Genomic DNA, 13,986 nt, shown 5'->3' with positions numbered 1-13,986 from the left:
TTGGCGAATCTTGTGATGTTGCCAGTCCGTAACTGCGACGTCCTGGCAACGTAATGTTTTTAACGTTGCCAGTCCGTAACTGCAACATTAATTAAGTAACCTATATTTCTCAAATCTACTGCTTATATTGGGGGGGTTCATATGCAGACCTCATTTGCCCCAAATGCTACTTGTTCTTGTATAATAGGCTTCATATAGCCAACTTCAGGAGGACTATGTTTGTGTGGTGTGTAGCCTAACTCAAGCTAATCATAAACAAGGCAACATTTCCATGTAACATTGTCATTTTATTTCAAACAAAGTGCCAAACAGTGAATTCAAATCTTCTGCCAGTCCCCGCTACAGGTCCTGTCTGTTGGCCCTGACAATGAAGCACAAAATAAGTTAGTGTCCTATCAACATAATTGCACATGTGAAAGGAGCTAAACAAGTCATAAAAAAATTACATCTAGAATAATATACATCATAAAAAAAATATTATGGGATTCTAGTTTTGTCACATAGCCATGTGAAAGGTTGGATATGGAAGCTGCAATCATGATTCATTCACCTGGCTTGTTTTGAATGGGCTGCTGGGGTGTGCTTGAGTGTCTCCGCTATGAGGAGCTCCACAACCTTCTCTCCCAGTCCCGTCTTCCACTTCATCACAGCATCTGCAATTAGAAGTAATGAACTTATTGTTAGCACCAATTTGAGCGTTGAACGCTGCGTGTAAGCCATAGTTCATGGCATCTCAAACACCAACCACTCTCTTTTGGAACTCGCGCACCTTAAGGCGCTCCTCAAGGTCTTGGAGTTCAGCCTGTGTTTAGGCCACCTGTAGTGTCTGCCCTGTAGTTGCCTGAATAGAAGAACCTCTCGCTGGTTCTCCTCCAATGTCTCCATCTTCCGGAGCATAACCTGTAATGTGTCTGTCATTAAAGACAAGTAAAACAAGTTCACAAGAGTTAGCATGATTGGCATACACTGTGGTTCGTCTAGATTAGCTATAACATTGATGTAAATAACAAATGTTACCTTGAATGGTTGTATACAAAGCATTAGTATGACAACATTTGTTGTTTTGACATATGTATCCCCCCGCCACAATCAGAACAACTTATTTATGCCTTACAATGAGTTGGCAATGCTATTGAGAAGCTTTGAGTATTTTTTTGTGTCTTATATTTGCCCTTGCCTGGCTGCCAGCTGTTTTCCTGGGCCCCCAATGGGTTCTCCTCCACCAGACCAGAGTTGACACCTAGGGGTATGGCATCTGGGGCCTATACTACAAATCAAGATTTGGCGTTAGCAAGGTAACTTCAGGTTCAACCCAGGGTTTTCTGTACTACAACGGTGGATCACTTGTTACCGGGGTAGATTGCCATGGTAACATATGCTGAACGGCTAACCTGGTCGGGAGCAGGATAAGTTGGAGATCAGAGATCAACCGGTATGAAAACCCCGCCCATTAACTAATTCTTGACGATAATGTCGTCACCGTTCATAGTAGATCCTGTGCAGCTTGGTGCGCTGATAGTGAGAGGTGCGTTCAGAAGAGCCAGAACATTTAGAGACCGACAAAACCCTTTTGCATTCCCTCATGAGTATGTTTCTGAAAGATATAGATTCTTAGCAGAAGGAATTACGTATATTGCCAGCTTCTTGAGCCGTATGTTGCCAGTGCGACACATTGAAGCTGTGCACTCAGTCCCACAGACTGAATGCATAGCGTTTCGTTATTTCGCTATGGGTAGTTTTATAGTGTGGGTGATGCGGAGAACCTGAGCAAGAACACGGTCTGCGGCGCAAATTTTGAACGGATTTTATTTAATGGCTGTTGCCACCATATTCTGATTAATGGAGTGATGAAAAATAGATATCCAAAGTGCCCTTTGTAAAAACTTTGGACTCTAATATGTTGACAAAATGAAACAAGGTTTTTCACTCAATGTTCTGATTTCCGGTCTGGAAATGTATACAAAGAATATCGTATTTTACAACTTAATCATTTGCTCATTTAAACATAGGCCTAACGCTACATTTACAGGAAACTAGTAATGAAAACATTATTTGACCTACTATTAGTTATCAACTTGGGAGGTTTCATGTTATCCCTATTCACTGGGGTGTCTCCCCTTAACCCTTTTGTCCTTGGGTTGCTTTGACCCATTTTCTAATGATTTCCATATCAGAAATTGGGGTTTCTTTCAACCAAAACCTTTCAAACCAAAAAGAACAATGGGTATCTGTACAAAGCTCTTCACAAGTGATACATAAATGATAATTTCACTACTTTCATTGAATTTTGATGTTTTATTTACTTTTATAGCATTTAAAAAAAATAATAAATAGGACGTTGAAAGAGAGAAGTGGTGAAAACCCCCACTCATCCTGGTCAGCCACCCCCAGCAACGGCATTTGGATCCCCTTCGTTGGGTTCTCCACAGCTGAGACAATGATCCGGTTGCACAGGGACCTGATACATGGGATAGAGCAACAACCATGTTGATATTTGATATAGCACACACTAAGCAAATTAGCGGAAACCTTCTTAGTCCAGTACAATGCTAGTATGGTCAAGCAGTAACACTCTTGACCTAGTTGCAACCCTCTTTTCCGGACTCTCACATTCATAGCAATAGCAAAAGGTTGCTATTCATGCACAGCTCATGCACAGCTCATGCACAACTCATGCACAGCACAACACATGCTCCAGTGGTTCCACATACTCCCCTTTCCCCAGCACCATTAGGGCGTGCAAGGTTCTCTCAATGACCTGGATTGGTCCTGTCCATAAATGTACAACAAGCTTCCCCAAACATCTGATGATGTATTGGGGCAGGTGGGGCAGGGTCTTCAAGGGGAAGGGGGGGGGGGCAGACCACTCCTAGGTCTGATGAGGCATAAGGGCAGATGGGGCAGGGTCTCCAAGGGGAAGATCAGGGGGCGACAGGGTCTCCAGGGGAACGGGGCCCCAGAACAGGGGCCGTACATCCAAAGGCAGTCAGACCCGCCGCTCTGACCCGTCCCGAAACAGAAAAGAGCCACAGTCCCAGCACCACCCCACCTCCCATGATCAAGCAGTAACTGAGTCAAATGAGATAAGAACAGTCGGACATCAATGATTAAACACAGATATTGAAATCAGGAACCCATTTGAGAATTTAAAGTGGATATTTTTTAAGTTAAAATAAATCCCTCCTTTCACACCCTTTTAGGGTGTGACAAACACAAATAAAAAAATATCCCATTACTGATTACACAATGTTGACATACAATTCAACAATACTGATGAGACTATGCAGCGTTATGGCCAAGTGGTGAGGACACACTGGACACAGTGGGAAAACCCTAATGATGTTATAGGGGAAAACCCACCGTCACTCCGCAGAGTGGACATTCGACATCCATGTATCCACGGCAGACCTGGACATACTCACAGGCCCCCTTCACCACATACATACAACTTTAGCTAAGCTTTTTAGAATTGTAATATAGAAAAAATAAAAGAAATTATCAAAATAAATTTAATTAAAAATGTAACTGTCAAACCAATCTCCTGGTTTAACTCCTCCACTCTTGAGGTTACAGCTTCACCTGGAACAGAATTAAGCAGAAAATCTCCTTTCTAATTAGCATTTTTTATAAAATCGGTTAACCATTTGATTAGCCTCTTTCATCATGCTATGTGAAAGGTTTAAGTTGTGGTATTACAAAGAAAATCAAATGATAATAAATCAAGTCAATATTCTTCTATAAATCAATTAAAATTGTGTTAAGCATCTGGTATAGGACTGGAAAAGACTTCAATTCACATAGTAAACATACTGTATCTATAATTACAAGCCAGTATTTTCCCCTTCACATTTCTGTAGTTCAATAAAGCTCATGCATAGAATGTTTGCACAAATAGGGTATGCAAAAAAAAAAAATCTTAAAGTTTTCTTGAAGTTTTTAAATCCATATGCTATAAACACTCTTTCGTTATCTCCATCCCTCCTGTTTGAGACATGATTCATCCCATGGCTCAAATCAGCACATAATGAAACAGATTCCTTAGTAATATAAGTTCCTCCTGTGAATTTACATAACCTACCAGAATTTACAATCTGTTTCTTTGTTTCCTTATTTAAACACAATTAACTGATAGTCTTGTTTCTTTCACTTCAAAAAACGTTTTCTTTCTTTTAAAAGTTAAGTTCCACAAAGGTCAGATAGGTAGAACTTCATAACTCGTTTTGTTGCAATTCAAAACGAGCCAATCAGCTCAAACCATCCATAACCACAATTCATCAGACTTGATGAGTCTTCCCAAATTATTTCAGAACTGAATGTTATAATAACCCTCTTCATGCACCAATACCATTTATTAATACAACATTATCACAGCCAAACTATTTACCCCAAACAGTATGCCAGGCTCTGATAAAACTCTGAAATAAAACTTAAAACCAAATTAAAATTAAACTCCAAATTAAAATACATTGTAAATATTCTTTTTCTAATTTTTAACCAAACTGCATCTAATACCTTTATCAAAACTCTTAAAAACTCTATATTTGAATATTTTGACAAAAAATGTTTGCCCATATACTTTCAAAGTATATGCATAGTTTCCTTTTTAAAATATCAATGTTTAAACCAATCATCTCTTCACATCCGAAAAACATTCTCTCGTTTCATTTCATAACCTTCCATGATCCACTCTAAACCAATCTTTTATGTAACCATCTAATCACTTCCTCAATCTTTCACATTTCCTCAAACCAAAATAAAATAATGTTAACTTAATTTTTTTTTTTACTTTACACTATCTATATCATAATTTTGTTTCATGAAATCGATGTTTAGATAGGTTAAAACTGCTCCTAGACCTACGTCCCTCATGTCAGTATTACGCTCTGTAATCATGTCAGCCAAACAATGCCCTTAAGACAAAAAGAACATATAACTCAAAATGCTCCCTTTGTGTTTTTCAAACCTGCAAAAAAAACCTTTTTGAGGAATTTCACCTCAAGGCCTCTCAACCCTTAGTAACATACAGTGGGACTCTAACCCTTTTTGAGGAATTTCACCTCAAGGCCTCTCAACCCTTAGTAACATACAGTGGGACTCTAACCCTTTTTGAGGAATTTCACCTCAAGGCCTCTCAACCCTTAGTAACATACAGTGGGACTCTAACCCTTTTTGAGGAGTTTCACCTCAAGGCCTTTCAACCCTTAGTAACATACAGTGGGACTCTAACCCTTTTTGAGGAGTTTCACCTCAAGGCCTCTCAACCCTTAGTAACATACAGTAGTTGATTTCCCACCACTGTTGGTTTGACTAGGTACGATGAAACATAGTAATCGTCTAAATTTGGTTCTCAGTTCCGAATAGCAGTACTTTATGTTAACAGGTGTCTGCTTACCTGTTCTTATGTTGGCGCCTGACAATTACATCTGCCTCCTCGTACCGGTGTATGGGTCTCTCTCCCAATCTGTCGGTCGGGCCGGAACCGTCTGGACTCCCTCTTTTCAGCGTCGGGGTCACCATTTGAAGGACTCAAAATCTTTGTGTCTAATCCAATATATAATGATGGTATTCAATGACACAAGTCTGTGTTCTAGAAAGAGTGGTCTGGTCAATTTTACACAAAAAAACAGAAAGAGGGAAATGTTATGACGATATTACTATTGTGAAGACAGCCAGGTGGTGAGATTTAAATGTAGGTTGCTGTAAAAACTTTGATTTGTTTGCTACGTGAGAGCCCCGTCAGCCTCCATGGACGATTTGCGGCAGCGGTTGTCAATCAGCGTCTGAGTATTTTCTTAATTTCGTACCAGGGTCAATTCTACATCAAAAGGGAGAGCAGTGTTTTAAAGATATGGCGAATGCCAAGACAGCCAGCGGGTCTGCATAGTTTTGTGATTTGTGAATTTGAGCCCACTGGCAGTGTGTAGTAGTAGGCTACAGTACTGTCTTCAATAGAGGGTTTTCACAACGCGTCATCAGACCGGAAATCTTGGAGGCACTCCGCATCACAACAAAGCACAGACACTGAAGTATATCCCGAACGTCAAAGAAAATGTTGAATTATTGCCGTGTTTCAGGTTGTACCAATAGGACAGATCAAGAAAAACATTTTGTATAGTATCGACTTCCAAAAGGTATTAAAAACCAGGGAGAGGAATGCCAGAGATTATCTGAGTAAAGGAGGCGCTTGTGGTTGGCAAAGCTCAACCAAGATCTACGAGGGAAGAATCTGGACAACATCCGTATTTGTTCGGCACATTTCTTGTCAGGTATTGTGTAATGTTTATTTCAGTGGCTCAAATGTTCTATTGTAATGATAATATTTTAAATAGTAAAAACAATTACTGCTTTTATTGTTTTTACTGTGCTTATTTTACTGTAAAGTTGACATTGACATAATATAATTCATATCAAACTACTGCATGTGTATGGGTTCGGCGAGAAAACCAGGTAGTTAATGTCGACCCTTTTCTTGTGGTCCAAGTCCTTCCCTATATGCCTTTGGATCTTGGACATGTTTTAATGACCATTTCGGTCGTTTAGACATGGCTACAGTTGTACCAAACAGTATAGAATATACGTTCTTTGGTTGTACTCCATTCAGTTGTTTACACAGAGTGCCTCCAATATGGCCGCGCATCTGAGTTACCGCCCAGAAAACCCTCACCCTTGGTGAAAACCCTCTATGCCACAGCTATTATTGTCAAAAGAAACATCCTCATTTCCGGCGCTTTCAAACAGTGAAGTGTGGCTAGCAACAGCAGCGAGCTTGCCTCTAGCAAACTGCTTTTAAAATAGCCATGTCACCCTAAATTAATATCAAACTTATTTATGTTTTGGGGGGCTTATTTTCAGTTAGCAGACGGTACTGTTTGAATCGCAAGTCAATCTGAAATACTGCCAATGACAACGTTGTTACAGTAGCTTGTTTCAAAGGGTGTTCGCCTGTTTCAAAGGGTTTTCTTAATGAATTATGCAATATGAGTAGGCTAAATGCTTGAAAATAGCACTAGAAGGGAAAACGGACCCACCTGCAACCGACGCAAACAAGCACACCCTACAATTTCCCCAGAAATTGTACCCTCTCTAGTTGTCACTGTTATAAACGGTCATTCATTACTTTACAATCATTTCCTAGGGACACAGTACTAGGCCGTGTGACGGTCATGCCGGGAAATATCAAACCTCGGCTTTGCCGTATCAACCTTATCGCACGGTCGATACGTTCCAGCCTCAGTTTGATATTTCCCGGCTTAATGTCTACGGGCCGCTATCAGCACTCACCCACTCAAATGTCCGTAAGGTCCATCCCAAATTCATACTTGTCAATCGGTTGTCCTGGTCGTGCAGAGCAGTTAATGAACGTCCTTCGTCCCGGCTCCCTCCGTTAGTCGATTCCACGAAATCCTGAAGTCCCTCGCCCCGACTCTCTGATCGACGTCTTTTGTAGTCCCAAACGTCCTTTGCTGCCGCCTCCTCTCCGTACTGCCTTCCTATCTTGCCGACACGTCGGCCCTTTTCTACTCTCCTTGGCCCACGCCGCTGAGGATTCAATTAGCACAGGACTGCAAGCTGCACCTATTCACTCATTAGAGTTTCTCCATCCAGTCCTCCCCCTCAGTCCCAACACGCAACATACTTCTTTGTTATTTGGATAACCGTTCATTAAGGCACAAGTAAATCGGACTATAATTGCAATTGTGTATTCCATTAGTTTTTCTCCATTGCTTTGGCTCAATTCTTGAAGCAGAAATTACATTCTCAAAGCGCATTTGGCAAAATAGCCTATGTGGTTCAAACTACATGGATCACCTTCAAAGGGACATAGCTCACCCAAAACAGGCAACTCATCAATCAAAACTAAACCCCTTTCTCATACAAAGAGTTAGGTCCCCAAAGTCCCTTTGGCATTGTCAAAGTGTTTATATGTTTCATCAGTATGGCAGTGGACCATAGAAATATCCCTCTTGTGGTACAGTTACTGTAGTAGATGTTTTCTTTCCAGAATACTATGTGTATCAAACAGAAAAAATATGAATTCAAGAGTAGCCTAAAAGGTTTCACATCACATATTGCATTCACACTGCCATGGATTATGTTACTGTAATTGCCATACATCGTGGTTAACAGAAAATGTGTACAGCACAATATACTGTCATACAATAAGCAAATTAAAATTATGTATAGCCTACGCTAACAACACATACATTAATAAATTAAAGTATAGCTAGAGTTTCACTAGTTGTCGTTCTCACTTTCCTGCTCATCCTTGCGCTCCTGTCTGTCTGGCCACAGATTGTCATCGACATCACATCTGATGTTCTCCCTTGCGATGCAATGGGGGAAGAATCGTTGTGCATGCCACAACAATCCACTACACTGATCTGCTGTGACATCATCACAAGCAGCATCCATTGCCTGGAGCAGGGACCTCTGGTTTTGAGCCCGATGCTCATAGACCCTCCACCTCCATGCATAAACGCCTGGATAGGATTGAGGAATGGGGAGTAAGGTGATAAGGTGTAAGGTGATAAGAGCACCATTAGCATTCTTGGATGGGCAGTGACCATGCCCTGATAAGCGGGCCACGGTGGAAGCTTACATTACATTACATTGTCCCACACAAGATCGGAGTGCAGGCGGTCCAAGAACACCAGGAGCTTCTGGGTATTGTATGGGCCAAGACTGGGAATGTGGGTGACGACACCATTTCTCTGAAATGGCAGCACACATGGTGATGTTGCGCTGGCCTGGGACATCCACCGTTACCTGGTGACTGAGGACATTCCGGCCACACCGTCTTCCTTTGGACAGGTTGAAGCCAGCTTCATCCACAACAATGAGGGTGTGGGGGGTCTCATTCGCCTCCAGCTCCATTATTCTCTACAATACCGTAAACAAAATATTACTATGAATTGGTTATGCAGTAGAATCATACAACGCATAACACTGTACAAAATACTAGGCGTGGTGCACACAACTGCTTTGCCTGTACATACTGGTAGCGCAGCGACTTGGTTCTCTCAGAGTTCCTTTCAAATGGTACTCTGTACAGTTGCTTCATACTCATTTGATGTTGAATCAGGACCCTGTCAATTGTCGAGATGCTGACAGCGTTTACGTTTTGGAATGTGCCAGCATTGTCTTCTAGTATTGTGGTCCGGATTTCTCTGTGTGATTGCATTGTTTGCCATGACAATATTGCAGATTTCTTGTTCTTGTTGTTCTTGCTCTTCTGCTACCCGCACCGGGTTGTCGTCCAATCCTAGACATTAGAATTCACAAATACTTTACATTTATTCATTTAGCAGACGCTTTTATCCAAAGAGACTTCCAAGAGAGAGCTTTACAAAGTGCAAAGGTCACTGATAATAACAACAAGATAGCCCCAAAACATTGCGAGTAGCCAAAACATGAAGCACATATTGTGAACAACCAAAATAAGTGCCAAATGGAAGAACCACAAGAGCATGTAGTTAAACAAGTTACAATTAAACAACATGAACCGCTATAAGTGCAAGTGTACCTGTGGAAAAACAAGCAACAATATATTACAGCGAGTACAAACATTTTAACTCAGTTACCACAATAATGTAGACAGGCACTAGCAATAGGCTAGACTGCTTTTCGTTTTCTGGCAATTTTTTCTTAAGCTTCCCTTCTAATGCAGCCGAACAGCTAGCCTCTAGCTAGCTAGAGTAATTTGCTAAGTAAGGTATGTTGATGTGATATTTGAAACGTATTTAGCAAACAGTGGACCCCTAGTGCAAGAACAGAGAATGCTCATTAATGGTATTTCAGGACATGTTACTCCTACCGTATTTCTGGGGCGGCGTTTATTAAACAATGTTCATTTTTGGTGCAGCGTTTAATCGAGAGCAGCGTATAATTGAAGAAACACGGTACATTAAACTGTAATTTCATGTATGTTGGGGCCCTCTGGCCGCTACGGGGGCCCTAAGCAGCCGCTTGTTCGCTCATGCCTTGGGCCGGCCTTGAGTCCACGACAGAAGAACGAAATGCCACAATGAAAATTACGTGGACCAGGATAGTTGTTTGGCTATCGATTTTTACATTTAACACGCAATTTATGCTTTTGCATAAGTAGCCTAGGGCCTACTATTTGCTACATGCCTCGATACACAAATAAATGTCTTGGTGCTGGTAACTCGGTCCGGCTATTGCATTTTGCACTTCTGTAGATCAATTTTGTATTTCTTGTTAGTTACTGAATCCCTTCAGCGACGAAGTGTTTACCAGTACCAACCATTTCCGTTTTGAGTTAATATAATGTTTTTTTTAGTTAATGTGATGTTGTTTTCCATTTGGGGGAGCGTACCTTTTGTATTGGGGGGATGTAAGCACGTCATCCTATTTGGGGGGAGTTCACTCGTATGCCACCGTAGTTTTGCGCTCTGACTCTGCTAATGAAGCCCTTCGTACTCTCCGTCATGGCAGCGGCACCATCAGTACATAAACTGTAACAGTCCTGCAATTCAACTCCCCCTGTTCAAGATACTATTTTTATATATATTATACTATACTATTACTACTATACAATATATTTATCCTCCCGTTGTTTTGTCAGGCATTGATATACTAAATAAAAAAGTTTCTCCAATGCTGTCGCCATCTACAAATCGAACAATTGCCAGGAGCTGAGCGGTCGTGCTCACTAATGTCAGTTGACTCATCCAGCTGCAAGGAAAATTTGTTGAAGGACGTTTACACGGCACCCCAGGGTGCCCTACCCCGGTTGGGAAACACTGCTCTAGTTTATCATGGTGATGCACCGCCGTAAAAAAGTTACCACATTTGTGACACTGAAAACCCAGGGTTGTACCTGGAGTTTTCTCAGGTATATTATGGGGTCTTGGACAGCAACAAGATCTATAATTGGATTCAACATGTTATTCATTTACCAGGAACTTTCATCCAAAGCGACATAGAAATGGTGTATACAGATGTACATGGTTCTACAGTATTTCAGTGGTCAGAGTCAAGGAATGGTCTGTATTTACTCATCATAAAGTAACCACATCAGCTACCAGACATGGTGAACAAAAAAATAATACTACAGTGCAACCATAACATCTCAATTACTTAAACAGTGCAACAATAACATGTAGTTAATTATGTATGCGGAACAAAAATCTTCCTCAATTGCATTCTAACATTAACATCTCAAATACAGTAGAGCATAGTACAGTGCAGATGCAAAAACAATGTGCAACATTAAACCCCCATGGGTGCAGTTTCTTGCCAGATAATGTAACATCAGGTTTTTTAATACTTACGTTGTATACTGAGAGGCCTTAACAACTATAAAAGGGTATTCCAACTATAAATGTGTTAAATTAAATAACCATTGTGAATTCTCATTGACCAAATGGTACACACAGGCAATGGTTTGCATGTAATATGAATATAAAAAGAATAGCTGTTGACAGAAAATGTGTATGCTACCTGTAAGACATTCTGACATTATAGAGGACTGGCCTAACATATCTATATTCGACATCTAGAGGTTGACGTGAGGAGACGGATCCTTTGTCATGGAATGTGGGTGCCATATAAAGCACTTTTGTGACACACTGACTGAGACTGGGTGTCCATTTCCTTATTATTGGCCACAGGTTGCAAAATCCTGTCAGTGCATTGTCAAAGCATGTGTGATATCACTTATACAAATTAAATTCGATTTTGAAAAAAACGTACATTTATACACCATCTACTTTTGCACATTAGGCGACCCATTTTTTGGATGTACATTTAGATGTTTTTGTTTCAAGTCAAACTTTATTTATATACCAGGAGCATTTCTTTTTACAGCAAAATGTAAATGTTTTATTGACCTGTATTGGGATCACAAGTATCAAAATCTGACATTGCAAATCAAAAGTAATTTGTACTCTGGAAACGGAATGAAACAATGATAGTTTTAAAACAATCTCATAAACTCATAAATCAGACCATTAAATAATCAGCATTTACGTTCTGTCACTTATTTGCCTCATTTGTTGCATAGTCTACCCAGGAGGGAGTTTGGCCTATTTGTTCACATTACTCAGCATTGCCCCCTTAAGGTTATTGAACCTGTGGTTCAGCAAGTGTGCTTTGTGTTTAACTGGCTGTCAGTGTGGTAGAGAGAAGGAGGATGGGGTGTTAGAATAAAAGTGGGAGGCACAGATTATACTGTACGTCAAACTGCAATTACCAATTGGGGAATATGCTAATTGACATTGTTTCTGTGCGCCATGCTGAGTAGCAGAAAATTGGCCATATGACCCAGCGATTCTCCAGAGTAGCCTGCGACACTACCTTTGCCAGTGATGTCCTCTCCTTAATGTGTCAATGTCAAACTTGCAAATAATGTTATGGTTTTAGGAGCATTCTCCTGAATGTTCATGTTTCCTCAATTATATCTATATTTGACATCTTACTGGCACATGACAGCCGTGGTGTGAGGCATGTCTGTTCACTGTCCCACTGGGGTCTGCGCTGAGGGCCCTTTAAATTGAGCCATTATATAATACCTTGGCATCGGACAGATTAACAGATTAGAGTAATTGCACAAATGTACAGCATAGTCTAATGTCTGTCTGTGATAGTCTTGATTAATGTTAATGAATAGGCTATGACCGGTGTTTTGTGAATGAGATATGGCATAGCTAATGCCGTCTTTTGGGCTTAATCACTGCTGGAGAATCTTTGTTTCGTAATATATTTTTTCACTGGTTTCAATCTACTTAATGTGAATGTAAAACTAGTTTCAGAATGCCTACATTATTACCTACTTACTAACCGAGAGTGAGGTCATGCCGGGAAATATCAAACTGAGGCTGGAACGTATCGACCGAGCGATAACGAGGTCGATACGGCAAAGCCGAGGTTTGATATTTCCCGGCATGACCGAACGGTCGAGGTTAGTAAGTAGTTTATTATATGGCATTTTTAGCTTATTTTCATTTTGTAAATGCAAATAAATGGTACCTCTAGGCTAATTGTAGCTAGCTCTCAAGTCTTCTCACGCTGTGTTTCATGTGTTGCCTAGCAACTCATTACTTTTGATAGAAAGCGGACAACATGGTTCTGCTAAAATGGCTTTAATTTCAACACAAAATAACGACACAAGTGATTCAAAGAGTCTAGTCTTCATCCTCACTTTTGATGACAAATCTTTTCATCATCACCTGGATAGTAAAACTCAGCAGCTGACTCGTCGATATCGCTCATTTTGAAGCTGACGTCAGAGGGCAATACGGATCCGTATTGACCGGCGAGGAGGGCAATACGCGGCTGGCATGACTACCCATTAACCAATCAGAAAGCTTGTACCATTGTTGCCATATAATAATATATTTTATATAGCTTGGGTTTTATTCCTCATCATAAAGTGTGTGTGTGCAGTGATGGTGTAGAACTGGGCACTAGCAGGGACCAGAGGCACCATCCACTTGTGTAGCCTTACTGGATCTAGTATCAGGCAAGATGGATTTGATTTGCTGCAATGAATTCATGTCTTGGGATGATGACCGAATGATGTTGCCTAGATAGGAATGTATAGACTTCTACCTTTTTGTGACTGTTACTGTTTGGGTTAGTTGATAACATCTTGAGTTAGGAGAGAAAAATGCTTGTTAGCACCTGATTAGAAACCCACATTAAAAGTCAGGATGTTTCATACTATGAGAGAACTGTGAGCCTTCACTCTTTGCAGCACAGTTCTTGCCTACAAACTTGTATTCAACTCAATCGAGCCTCAGAACTCTTGGTAAATTTTTGCATAGTAGCATTCAGAGCCAACTCGGCATACCAGGGAAGTAAATTGATTTCAATACATGGTTGAATTCCTTTATAGAAAGATAAGTGTCTGTTAAATTTTTGTGTAGTATTCATCCTAATCTCAGGGATTTATCTACATGTTTGTCTTGGGCCAGGTATGGATCTTGTGTCCGTACTGACCTCCATAGGGAATGACACAGTGTC

The 13,986-nt window shown here is 40.6% G+C and overlaps 1 long non-coding RNA gene across 3 annotated transcripts; it reads right to left on the bottom strand.

Moving 5' to 3' along the window:
• Nucleotides 1-267: 267 nt before the first annotated feature.
• Nucleotides 268-9,864, bottom strand: LOC146286437 (uncharacterized). Of its 3 annotated transcripts, XR_014758373.1 has the most exons (6): nucleotides 8,997-9,864; nucleotides 8,605-8,880; nucleotides 7,282-8,480; nucleotides 770-2,458; nucleotides 551-653; nucleotides 268-361 (listed from the first exon to the last, which is right to left on the bottom strand). It is a non-coding gene; the product is annotated as an uncharacterized LOC146286437 (long non-coding RNA). The 3 variants fall into 3 exon arrangements; XR_014758372.1 differs by having other exon boundaries at nucleotides 8,605-9,864; XR_014758374.1 differs by having other exon boundaries at nucleotides 770-1,267; nucleotides 8,605-9,864.
• Nucleotides 9,865-13,986: the final 4,122 nt, after the last annotated feature.

This window comes from Hypomesus nipponensis, chromosome 6, assembly GCF_054491055.1.
Source record: "Hypomesus nipponensis isolate SF chromosome 6, ASM5449105v1, whole genome shotgun sequence".
Taxonomy (NCBI): Eukaryota; Metazoa; Chordata; class Actinopteri; order Osmeriformes; family Osmeridae; genus Hypomesus; species Hypomesus nipponensis.
Note: the sequence above shows the minus strand (reverse complement) of the source record. Positions and strands in the feature narration are given on the sequence as shown.